This window comes from Zonotrichia albicollis, chromosome Z (genome assembly GCF_047830755.1).
Source record: "Zonotrichia albicollis isolate bZonAlb1 chromosome Z, bZonAlb1.hap1, whole genome shotgun sequence".
NCBI lineage: Eukaryota > Metazoa > Chordata > Aves > Passeriformes > Passerellidae > Zonotrichia > Zonotrichia albicollis.
The window spans coordinates 17,851,829-17,864,743 of record NC_133860.1 but is presented as its reverse complement, the minus strand read 5'-3'; the positions used below and the strand labels follow the sequence as shown (position 1 = coordinate 17,864,743).

Below are 12,915 nucleotides of genomic sequence, written 5' to 3'. Positions count from 1 at the left end.
GGAAAGACTCCTCACCACTCTTCCCCTGGCTCCAGCACGGGGTCTCTCCCATGGGAGACAGTCCTCCACAAAATTCTCCAACATGAATTCTCCACATGGGCTGCAGCTCTCCATTAACTGTTCCAGCTGGGTCCCTTCCATGGGGTACAGTCCCTCAGGAAGGCTCCTCCAACATGGGTCCCCCACAGGCCACAGCTCCTGCCAGGAACCTGCTCCAGTGAGGGGCTCTCTGCACAGGCCACAGCTCCTGCCAGGAGCCTGCTCCAGTGAGGGGCTCTCTGCACAGGCCACAGCTCCTGCCAGGAGCCGGCTCCAGCACGGGCTTCCCATGGGCTCCCAGCCTCCTTCAGGCACACCCAGCTGCTCTGCTGTGGCTCCTCCAGGGGCTGCAGGGGAATCTCTGCTCCCCCCTGGGCCTGCAGGGCCTGCAGGGGCACAGCTGCCTCACCCAGGGCTGCACCAGGGGCTGCAGGGGAATCTCTGCTCTGGGGCCTGGAGCAGCTCCTGCCCCTCCTCCTTCACTGACCTGTGTCTGCAGAGCTGTTCCTCTCACACACTCTCAATCCTCTCTTCAGGCTGTAGTTGGCAGTAATTTTTCCACCTTCTTAGATACATTATCCCAGAGGTGCCGCTGTCACTGGTGGATTTGGCCTTGGCCAGCAGTGTGTCCGTCTTGGATCTGTTTGGCATTGTCTCTGTTGAAAAAGGGGAAAGATTCTGTCAACCGCACACTGTAGCCCCTACTACCAAACCCTTGCCATGCAAACACATACAGCAGTATGATTCTTAATGATCATATAGCATGATTTTGAATAGCAATATAGTTTTGGAAGGGAGTATTATTTTCTGTTTCATAATGGTAATAATATATTTGCTAGAAAACAGTCTTAAGGAAGAGTTTTCTTCTAATACAGATACATCCCATAATTAAGTAGCCAGCCGTTCTACTGCAGTGATGCTTATGATTAAATATCACTCAGAGGCACTGCCGTCAGTGGCCATCAGCATGCCATGTACATTAGGCCAAGTTCATATCTGAATGGAGTCAAAAGGAATATCATCATGATTGCATAGTTCTGCCTCCTACATATTACATACTTTATTGATTTAACATACATATCCTCATCTGTTACAATTTCTGATTGATTTAGGGAGCAAACAACTCAATGGATTTATAATATGTTTGCATTTGAAGAGCATAAAATATAAGAATACAAGGCAGTACATAAAACACTTTTACAGCTGATGCTCATAAGGCAGACATGTAAGTCAGAAATACAGTATTGTTCGTGTTTAGCGTCTTTTAAAAAGCTCTATCTGCCCTACAAAAATGGATGAGACCATTTCCTAGAATGTATTAAGAGATGAATCTGTTTGAGATACAAATAAGTAGGAGACAAGTCCTTTGAAAGCCTGTTTTTGTAACCACCTCTTTTTCTATTTGTCTTTTCAGACAATGTGAGATTCTCTTGGACATACTGTGTTAATTAGATGTAGGGTTTTGTGGAAATGCATTCTGGTTTAGAAATGCAAATAGGCTTTCTGTAATGATACAAATATCCAGTAAGAAATGACTTGTTGTATGATAGTGTAACTTCACATACAGATCCAAGAAAGGAAAAAAAACATTCAAGCTCTGAAAAGGTTGTCTGGTTTCTCATTTAACTACCAATACAGAGAGACCATGTTATTGGATAAATACTACTTTGTGTTCATGGCATAACTATTTCTCAGTTACACCTTGGGTTGTTAACTCAGTATTTATATATATATATATATATATATATATAAAACATCAACCGAGCTGTTGTGATACAAAATAATGTAAGCAAAAATTTTAGTCAGGAAGAATTGTATGGTCCTTTCATTAATGTTCTTACAAGAAAACTTATTTCTAGAAAATAAATAGAGTTCATGTTTTTTCTCCTTCTCTGCATTATTAAATTGGTCAGTGGGAACTTTTGGCATAGAACTATGAGAAATAATAAATTTAAATACAAGTAGAGGATGCAATCTGCATTTCTTCCACTATGTTCCAATTTTGTTTTGATAATAACCATAATTAAACTATGTTCCAGCTGCAAGAGAATGAGACACTCAGTGAAGGCATCCGTGAAAGCTATGGGTTTGTTACAAATACACAATTAAAAGAAATAGGAAGATTTCATGAATTTCTGGAGGAGGTAGATAAGTATTCAAGCATGGCTTAATAAAGTAGAAAGCTGTCACATCATGCAATGATCCCAGCCTAGAAAAAAGTTATCTGTATTAACATATAAACTCGACTGAACAGAAGAATTGCCTTGTACAGAAGAATTTACAGACATTTATAAGGCAAGGGATACACGCCTGAATTAGCATATGATACAGTTAATATACAATCTGTACTAAAAAAATGCATCAGTGTTTTGTATATATATTGAACATGTAAGACAAGGATGATTCCTGAAGAGCAGCTGTCAGTGATGGCAGCTACATTCCTTATAGGTATATAAATTCTGGAGATGTGTTTATCATTTCATTTTATTTCAAAACAAACAAAAAAAATAGAAATAACTGCTATAAAAGTAAACTACTTGCTTACTTCATTTGTTCATTCAGGCCTTATAAAATTTTCAGTTTTCCTCAACACTGTTAGAGATAGTTGGGTCTCTGAATTGTCCCTCACCTACTAGCACCCCCATTTTCTCTATTATACCAAAAAAGATAATGAGTTGCACTCGCTGCAGACTTGAGCAAGTGTGCTAGTAGATGGAATATTTTTTGCTAGTTGATGGACAACTTTTATGCAAGATGTGTGCTCACTCCTGGCAGAAGTCCTGCATGTCACAGTCACATGACAGGCTCACCCAGAAAGTGCCAGGTCCTCCAGGACCAAGGAGCCTCCCTCCTTGGCTCCTGTCAGCCTCCACCATCAGTTCCACCTGTTGAGCTGGTGAGGTGATGACTGAGGTGACAGCTGTGATCCTGAGCCTTGTCACGGCTGCCTGGCTCCTGGAGCTGTGCCTGCTTGCCACTGTGGTCCGTGCACATGGAGGTCACACCAACTGAGATCCCTCTGGGAGCATCCCCTGCATGTTAATGCAAAGATCAGCAGCTGCTCTCAGGCTCAAAGGACGGGGAATTTCTGAAACAAGAAAACAGTCTCACACATCCCAAGAAAAGAAGTACAAGAATAAGTACCCTAAGTGGAGACTGCTGTCACGGGATGAAGATGGGTTACAGTGTCACACAGCCCTGGCTGCCGCAGTGGTTGTGTTTTTCTGTGAGAGGCACAAAGGATATGTGGAGAAGAGTCATAAATATAATGACTGGAAATGTGGTACATGTGAAGAACAGAACTTGCAAATAAACCAGCATCAGTACATTGTGGCTATGACCAAAAGTCCAGGAACAGGAAGGAATGTATTTTTGATGACATGAAATACATGCAGTGCTCTGGACCTGCTGGCCAAGGAGCACTTCTGGGCAAACAAGAACCATTGTTAGGCCTTTCTCAGATCATTGGCTACAGGATGATCACCACTGTGCTAAGGACATCCTGGTCCTCTGGGTCCTTTCTGTACTTTTTGGGTGAGCTTTCTATGTGTTGAGAAGGCCAGGACTTCAGAGGCACACTGCTCGTGTGAGAGGAATTGAGCAGCCGTGGCACCTGCCATGTCTTCTCCTGTATGACAGATGTCCTGAAAGTACATTTTGTCTTTAGAGAAAGACACATCAGATGGTTTTGGCAGCTGCTTCTTCAGAGGAGGTCATTCTTGAGAAAGCAGACAGCAGCATAAAAAAATATTCTTCCCTCTGTAGTTCCATAGTTTCTAATTTTGTTTCTTAGAGTATTTCTACATTTAAAAACAGAGTTGCCCTCTTTCCATTCTTGATTTCCTCTGCTGCCTTTTTTTTTTATTTTTTTTTTTCTGATTCTACATGCTTCCTGTTCTGCATAAATGTCAGAACTCTGATGGAACTCCAATGCAGAATAACTTCAGGTTATTGCAGTTGTACTGATACAAATACTTTATTTTCATTATAGTGAAAATAAAGTTAGGCCCTTGTACTCTTAATTTACTAAATTTTGCTTTCCTTAAATGACCTGTTGGTGTTATGGGCTGTTTTTTAGACTTTAGTAGGTTATTTTAACAAATTCAAAGCCTACTAACTCTTCTCAATTGATCAGTCTCTAGAAACAAAATTATTATGCTTCTAGATCAGCCACAGAGGAATTTTTCTCTGTTGATGGCTGGGCAACTTAAAATCCTAACCTAAACCAGATTTCTGAAGTTGATACATCAGTTATATGAGATGGGATGAGTCAAGCTGATAATACCCTCAGAGACTGGCCAAGATGTATTCCAGAAGTAGTTGTGCTTTTTTATACCCTACTGAAAGTGTGCTTCAATTTTTCATGCTCCAGTGGTTAGTATCCTTTTAGTTTACTGTCTGTTTTTATGTGTGTTCTGTTTCTACCTGCTGTTTTTGCTCCAGCATTTTTCATTAGTCTAAACTGCTATTGCACTTTTCCAGTGCTTACTCTCTTTCATATTTATAGACATACATTACCTTTATAGGGACAAGTAAGTGCCTGTTCCATTTTCTGTCTCAACGTTTACTTTGTCACACTAACCCAGCCAAGTTCTGTCAGTCATCTTTTAATTGATAGGCTTTAGAGCCTTTACATCATCTGGGTGAACTTTCTTTTCTTCTGTCCTAATTTCAAAGACCATCTTGAATGTTAGTGACCTGTCTTTTGTGCATGTAAGATTTTACTACTACCTTAAAATATTCACCTTAATCCAGCTCCTAGGATCAGAGTTGTCTTGTCTTGGCCGTATTCCACCAGAGGCTGAGTGTAGTTGTATTGACTTGTCTGACTGGCTTAAATATTGCTAGCAGTGTAGCCACAGGGACACAGTGTTCATTAAAAGCTGAAAAAGCTAACTCAAAATCATGAGGAAATATTTAAGAGCTACCTCACACTGCTCTGCCTGCTGCCACAGTTACCAGGGCTGCATTATGTCAACTGTCTATGACCTGTATAGTGCAGGTAGAAATGTCTTAAGTTATCATTTTTACTGATCCCAGTGTTGGTTCTTCACTATCACCCCTCATCTGTCACTACTAATCTATTAGTGAGTGATTTACTTTTTGTTCTGTTTTCTCCATCATCCAGACTCTAGGGCTATAAAGCCTGTTATGATTACAGGTGAAACTGTACATGCCGACCCTAACAATAAATCCTTCTCTTACAGAAATTTTTATAGTGATGGTAGTACTTCTTGCTCACCTTCATTTTGTAAGTTTCCTCCCCAGACAAATCTTAGCTTTCTCTTCTTTGTTGTGATCTGCTTGTGTTTAGCAGAGTCAAACAGATGGAGAAATAAGGCAACTGGGCATTGTCTGCTACATAACTGGTTAAATATGAATTAGGTTCTACCTTGTGTTCCTTTTCTTATTTTTAAGGTAATAAGATCTATTCAAGCACTTATTCCCTGTTTATCAGGAGCAATCTTATCCCTTTCAACTCAGAGAGTCACTGGTGGAATTTGCTCAGAGCTGGCTGAATGCTATGAACATGCAATAAATTTTAGGGCTCATCAGCTCATCAGCTGAGTCTTTTCTGCTACCCATACATTCTGTTCCTAGCATTTGTCTGATCTCAGAGTGAGCCTGTTCAGAAGTTTACAAATAAGAAGAGGAAAAAAAAAAAGTAATTGTCTTCCAGTACCAGCTGAGCTTCCTATACTGTCTGAGCATGGAGTCAAATGGATAGCACAGCACACATGATGGGAGCAGTGCAAGTGGAGGTGCAGTCTGACACTGATCTGAGCAGCAGCTGGTGCTTAGCACAGCCAAACCCCATTCAAGGAGCTCACCTAAGTTTTATAAATTCTGTGTGGATAGATCACAAGGCACATACTCCTCACCTGAAAACACTTTCCAAGAAACACAAATGTTTGACAAGACACTGTTCCTATGATTTAGTTGTTTTGAATGATCTGCAAAATGTCCATTTGGTCACAAGATGTGAGCAATGCTGACCTTGACTGGAGAGGCTTGACTCCAGTAACAACCTAGCATCCACACCCCTTAAATCTCCTTTCACTATGAAAAAGAGACTTCTTGGTCAGTCTTCTTATTTAAAGAAATCTTCACTATACATACACACATTTCATTTTATATTCAGTTCACTGGCTTGAATTCAGAGAAGATAAAAATGTGATTCAGTGAAAGCACTTATAAGAATTTGTAAAAATGTTTTAAGTAGAGAGAGATGACTACTGAATAGTTATGTTAGTAAAATTCACAGCCTTATTGCATAATAGCTCTCAAAACTACAAAAGAAGACTTTTTTAACTTTTGTTTAATCAGCTTTTTGATGTAAAGCCAACACCTTTTACTCTGTTGTAAAAAAATAAAATCTGCTACTCTGAAATATAAAACATGAACTACTGGTATGCAAGAACCCTTATGGATGCAGTTTATGTTGGAGGTTTCTCTCAGAAAAAAAAAATCATGGGCAATAAACATTCAAAAGGAATCACAACAACCTGTAGAGTATGTAGCTAATGCTCCCAATTATTCTTTTTCTGTTGCTGCATTCCTGCACTCCAGAGTGCACCTCTTACCTTTACAGCCATCACACTACAAACATTGCTTGCACTGAAGAGAATCACTGTTTTGCCTGAAGCAAGGAACATAAGTGTTGCAAAACTGACTCCTCCTCTAATGGGGTGAGCATGTACAAGTACACAGAGTTGTATTTCTCCCAGAGCTGCCAGGCTGAATATTTTGCAGTCAGAGCTCTAAAGCTGACAGGCTTTTGCTTTGTTTTTTTTTTTTCTTTTGGGTCTTTCCTCCTCTTTCTTTCTGGATTTTTTTCTTCTTTAAATATATAAGAAACACTTTCAAAGGCTGGATTTTCAAGTCCTTTATCAGGAAGCATTCATGAGCTGGCATGGGTCAACATACATTTCATTACCAGGCAAAAGTAAGTACTGCAGTTAAATCTGTTCCTACTGTATGTTTACCTTCTTGTAAAGGGTATGGTGTTGTATGAAGGACAGAGTAAACTGTAGTTCTGTTAGCAGAAATTAAAAACTTACAGAAATAGGTAAAATCAGCTTAATATGGTATGGTAAATACAATGTGGCTCACATTCTAAGAAAGAAAAAAAAGGATTTCTATTTGTAAATCAGTGATCTCTCTTAAAATACTGATATAAGCTGTAGAAACAGAGATGCCACTCCTTCTATATGTTTTTTTTAAGTGACAGTTGGACTGTGTTTATTATTTCAAAGCATTTTTAATCCACTGGGTAGTACTAATCTCATAATATTTCATAATATATCAATATACTACATTATATTGAATCATATTTTATGTTCACTAAATATACCTTATATTTGTTATTCATTAATAAAAACATCCCCTTGGAACTCCTGTAACTGCCATCATATCTTCCACTATCTGATGTTCCTAGTAATTATTTTATTCTTCCTGTGCTACACTCTCTTGTGTCTGCACATACATTCACTGGTTATCAGATTCTGTTTTGTGTTATTATCTTCTGAATGTGTTGGTATTGGCACAGACTGGCAGTGAAAGGCTGAAGAGAAATGGGTCTCAGAACGGAGAGAAAAGCTGGTGAATGAGCAAGTCATAAAGGAAATTATGTGCTTTGATCCAAAGAGCTCCTTTTTAGCCAGTTTCCCCTGCATTTTATTGAAACACTGAACCGTCAACATCTGTAACATATTCACTATTCCAACAGTCACCTGGGAATGCATTAATACCCTGGGAATGAATACGGTTTCCCGTGCTGTGAGTTCCCTCTAGAGAGCGCAGCAGCCTGCCAGACAGTTGTGTGGATTCTGTGTCCGCGTTACCAGCGTAAGATTTCTGCTGCAGAAATGCTCTGCTGCAGCTATCAGTCTTTTCTTTTGAGACTTGGCTTGCTTTTGTCGAGCTGCGCTAGGCACTCTCCCAAGGCGGGCAGATGGATTGGCCAGGCAGCGAGCAAGTTTAGCAACAAGTAATGCTTGCACGCCCGCCTAGGGAAAGCAGCCATTTACCACGTGCGCGTTTCGCAGCTCCGAGCATCCACAGCGAGCCTGCAGCGTGAGGGCTCCTCTGTCTCCTGTGACAAAGTGCAGCCCAGTTAAAGCCCTGCACAAGGACTAAATCCGTGGAGCACGCAGACCGTGGAGGGAAACAAAATCTGGAGACATGCAGTTAGCAAAAAGCCGACTGCAGTTATCATAAAGCCAGCAAGAAGCAAAAAGGCTGATAGGTAATCCTGGTATTTTGCTGTTGTTGTTAAAATTGATCTGGAAACCTGCCAGACTAAATTTTTTTATGTCAAAGGTGTGATGGGCAGGTTTTCCAGTGGACTGAGTTGAGTAGGATCAGTCAGTCCGAGAATTTTCATCTTTATTTTTCAGAAGGGGGTTAAAGTTTTTCAGCTATTTACATTGTATTATCATCATGTTTTGTTGCTCAGCAAAATATACATTTTTAATGTGTCAAATTTATGTCTTCATCTGCAATTACCATCTCTAGCAAGTAAAATTCAGTTATCAGACGCAGGGGACAAAGGGGACTTTTGAAAGATCTGGCCTTCATTTAGAGACTGTAGAAGTTTGACTTGCACACAATCCTTATGGCAGTGAAGCAAATAGAGTTCAGCAACCTCGTTCAGCTGTATCACTATTTGAATTGAAATCTCTATCCTCCCAGGTGGTTTTCTTCTCCAGAATCAGACACAGGTTAATTACAGGCTCAGCGCTAGAAATGCTTTTGTTCCTACTACCATCCATTTGTCTTGTTTGAAACTAATATTCTGGTATTTCCAGACACTCAAATTTATAAACTCTGGATTTTCTATATGTTCACATTCCCACCTGTACATATCAATACATTTTTTTATTCTTCAGGCAGGACTTTTTAGTTTTGTCACGAGCTCTTGCTATGTAATACCCTTCTTTCAAAGTTTTCTGTTCCTCCCAGAAAAGCTTTCTGTGGCTTCAGCACCATTTTTGTTTCCCATTTATTTCTCCAGTACAGCTGGCTTTCAGAGAGGTTGTAGGGTTGCTTCACAAGGTAAGATAAAAGGGCAGCTCAGCCTATACCCAAAGTTCTTGGTTGTACTCTTAAATTGGACTAATCTAATGCTCTAACAACTTCACTTACAAAGACTTTCTCACTGAGCTTTTCCAGACTCTTCTCCTACAGTTTTGGGGGGATGCGTTGTTTGGTCTCCACTCTTGTTTATCTGTGATTGCTATCACATTTCTCCTTAGCTTAGCTCTGAATTAAAAATCTTCTGTCTGTGAGTCTGTACTTAGGCTGCATGGGCAGTTAGGCTAAATTTAGTTGGTCAACCTTGAGGTTGATCTCAAATTTTTTTGAAGTGTCAGCCCATGTTATTTTAATATAATTTATTCATTGGTCAGATGTACCTATTTTGCAGTCCTCACTCTCACCCTAGGTTATCATTGTGGATTAATTTAATTAAACATTATGAAGTCATGGGTGCACAGTTTTTTACAAGCAATAATGAGAGAAGGAAGATTTCTAACTGTTGGCCCTTCTATCTTTTATATGCCTGGTCTCACTGAAGAGGTGACCTTCTTCTCAGACCTTGCTTTATCTATCATAGACAGATACAGGTTGGTAATGGTTCTATTTAACATGAACTTTAATCCTTCTAAAAACCTGACATGTCCAACAGAACTATATTTACAACCACTTTTTAGCCCTAAAACTTTTAAACTTCCAGTAGGGCCCTGGTAATTCCCCTGTTCACAGCATATACCTGCCTAGTGCAGCTGTGGCTCTGCCTAAATCTTCCTGTACTGCATGTACAGCACACCTAGCAGAAGCATATGACCAAGCAGGCAGAGTTTTCTGCTGTACTCTAGTCAATTAGTCAATTAAAAATGAGAAAGAATGAACATTCAAAATAAATGTTAAAATATCTTTGCTGTTCAGGATTGCTTTTAGGTGGAGTCCTATTGCCATTGTATGTAATAGATTAGATGATCATTATGATCCCTCTAGATTTACAGATAATGATCTCTGAAAAGATCTCATTCAGGATATTTGTTACATCTGATATGATTAGTTTTCCTTGTCTTAAGAAATTTTCTAATCTCCTGAATTTCAAACCCCTTACAACCTGAAGTAACCCAAGCTTTTTGGCATGGCGATTCTCTTTCCAAATTCATTGTTCCCTCAGGGCAAAGTCATTCCATATTAACAGCGCTTTTAAATTGTCACATTTCCACTTCTGGTGAACATGTGATACATTACATTCCCTGTGAGCAAGTATGTACTGGTCCATAAAAAGACTCAATAAACTTGGCGCCGATAATTTGTGAAAACTTTCAGACCTCTAACTGGAGCAAGAACAATTAGGGGCAAACATGATATAAAAAAATGGAGGGTTTAGAATTCACAACAGATCATCTGTTTGATGAATAGCACATTTTGGATGCTGCTGTATGGTGTGACCCTTCTTTCTTGGACGAAGGAGGAGATGGTCTTTGGAAAAGCAAAGATGACTTGTAGCCAAATCTACATCTGCTCTCAGCCTCATCCAAAAATTGGATTGCTGCTGTTGCTCTTTCTTCACCCCTACACATTGGCTGGTTAATCATGAGAGTTCAACAAAGCCAACCCAAAAAGAGTAGGCTTTTCTTTAAAAAGATTCCTTTTGCTTAATCGTGATGCAAAGAGAAAATAAAGAACAATTCACTTCAGTGATTATAGGGCAAATTCTACCTACCTTATGAAAGGTAGGTGGATCATGATTTTGTGAATACAGAATAAAAATGGGAAAAAAAGAAGATATGTATTTTTAAAATGAAAATTAGTCTTTGAAACATTAATATATAAATTATTTAGATGCAAGTGTTAACTAAACTACCTTGTTTAACTAAACAGGTTCAGTGGTAAAGTCTGGGCATCTGAAGTTAGAATTCTCAGGTGGCCCCTTTGTTTTAAATAACAATATAAAGGACTTTTTTTTGTCTAGATAAGGTACTTGGGTATGATCATACTATTTTGTCCCAGTATGAGGAAGACAAAAAATAGTTTCCTGTTTATTTGTCACTCAAAGGGTGTCTTCTAATCTTCTCTTCTGGAAAAGCCCTACCTCACGTGCCTTGTGTCATTTCTGTATTCTAAGCATCATAAATTTGCCTGAAATAAGTAATGCCAAATTACCCCAAACTCCCTGTAATTATTACTGTTGTATGTTAAAATAGTATTTATAAGTTCACTCCCCATATAGTTACATATAACAGTATATTATTATGTACTGTGTCCTAGTTATTTTATGTTCAGTACCTCTCTTCATTCCGTGTTTGAGTGGCAGCAGTGTAGATTTCTGTTGTGATTTACACAAATGAGGGGAGAAGAGATAAGGCTACAAGCCAGGGAGATGTCATTGGTCTCAATTAAAGAGCAACTTTGGTGCCAGTTGGTGCAGGCTCCATTGCTCCAACTCCTGCTGGAAGACCTGACCCTCAAAAGTCTCCTGACCACTGTCAGCAGAAGCCCTTCTCTCCATTCCAGCCTTACAGCCTAAAAGACTGTGTGTCTTCAAGAGGAGATGGTTGGGCTGGGATTATGAAAACAAAAATTTGTGTAAGGGGAGGTGAGGCAACTCTTGTCTATATCTCAGTGTTCTAACTTGTAATACCATGACAGGGATTATGCTCCATGTATTCCCTTTTCCATATGTTGATGTGGAGTCCATAGCACTTCCTGAAAACACAATCCTGGCTGAATACACAAAAGACACAATTTTTCGGTTAATTGTTTTTATTCTTGCGTAGAACCACAGGGTTTAAAAAAGGTAAAACAGCCAAAAAACACAGCTTTGAAATAAAGGAAATGGTGACAATAGGAGACAGATCACCACAGTGATCAATTAATGAATAATGTTTCGTTGATCATGACTTAAATGTTGCCTAATTTGTTTTTCTGTGTGCATGTAGTAGCAGCATGTTGATAGACTGTAGCCTCTGTTGAAAGACATTTTCTGTGTTCCTGGAGAACTGGAAAGCTTTGGGAGTCTAAGCCCTTTTCTGAAACAAGCAGTACTGTTATCTGAACATGAAACAGGTGGTCTCATGTCTTGTAAATCAAGACTCACAATATACATATATCTTGTGAAAAAGTCCTTTAGAAGTAACAGGTATTTGTTGGCTATTCTAAGCACAATAATAACAGCATTAAGCTCGTTTTAATGGTGGTGAACATATTATCCAAGTGTGCCTGGACTGTGTGTCTGAAAGGCAGAATGGGTTCTCAAGGAGCTGAAGCTTTTAAAACCATTTTTCCTGCCTCAGTAATTACAGACCAGGGAGGGAATGGATGTTCTTAAATCAGCCTTCACACAAGCTGTTAAATTAAAATAATTTTCACATCTTTGTTATTAGTAATGAGGTAGATGCTTCTGTCACAGATTGCTTCAACATGCGCTCAAAACCTAGACACAGGGATGTTTTAGTGCACCGTTACCATTTGCTACATTGGTGTCGTATTGGAGTTTATAATAAAGGACTATAACCACAGCTTCTTCGTTACTTTGCCAGAGTCAGAAGTGTGTGAAAGATACAAGCTGGGCAAGGAATTGGAAAACCATGTCTGGTAATTGATGTAAAATTAGAGTAAATATACCTCCACTTGGAAAAGAAGACCATGAGGATGTTTGGGAGAAAAGAAATATTTGACAGTGGTTATGAACAGATGTTCACAGATATTAGTTGAAACTGTGAGGTCAGAGGTACTGCTTAATAGACTACAGTCACCATTCTATTCCAATGAGCTTTAAAAAGTGAACACTCCTGAGGACAAAATTAAAAAGTTTCTAGCAGTAAAAAGATGAGGGAAGAAACAGCTATTTATAAA

General features: G+C 39.2%; 1 protein-coding gene across 14 annotated transcripts in view; it reads left to right on the top strand.

Moving 5' to 3' along the window:
- Positions 1–12,915, top strand: part of PRLR (prolactin receptor) — a 152,458-nt gene that overhangs the window by 59,757 nt on the left and 79,786 nt on the right. For 4 of the 14 annotated variants that reach the window (XM_014268321.3, XM_005488798.4, XM_074533305.1 and 1 more), the window contains exon 1: positions 6,524–6,985. The exons of 9 other annotated variants lie outside the window; for them this stretch is intronic. The gene's annotated coding sequence lies outside the window, so the exon portion shown is untranslated. Of the gene's footprint in view, positions 1–6,523; positions 6,986–7,972; positions 8,288–12,915 lie in introns of those variants that run through there. One more of the 14 variants, XM_074533306.1, reaches the window with a different exon arrangement.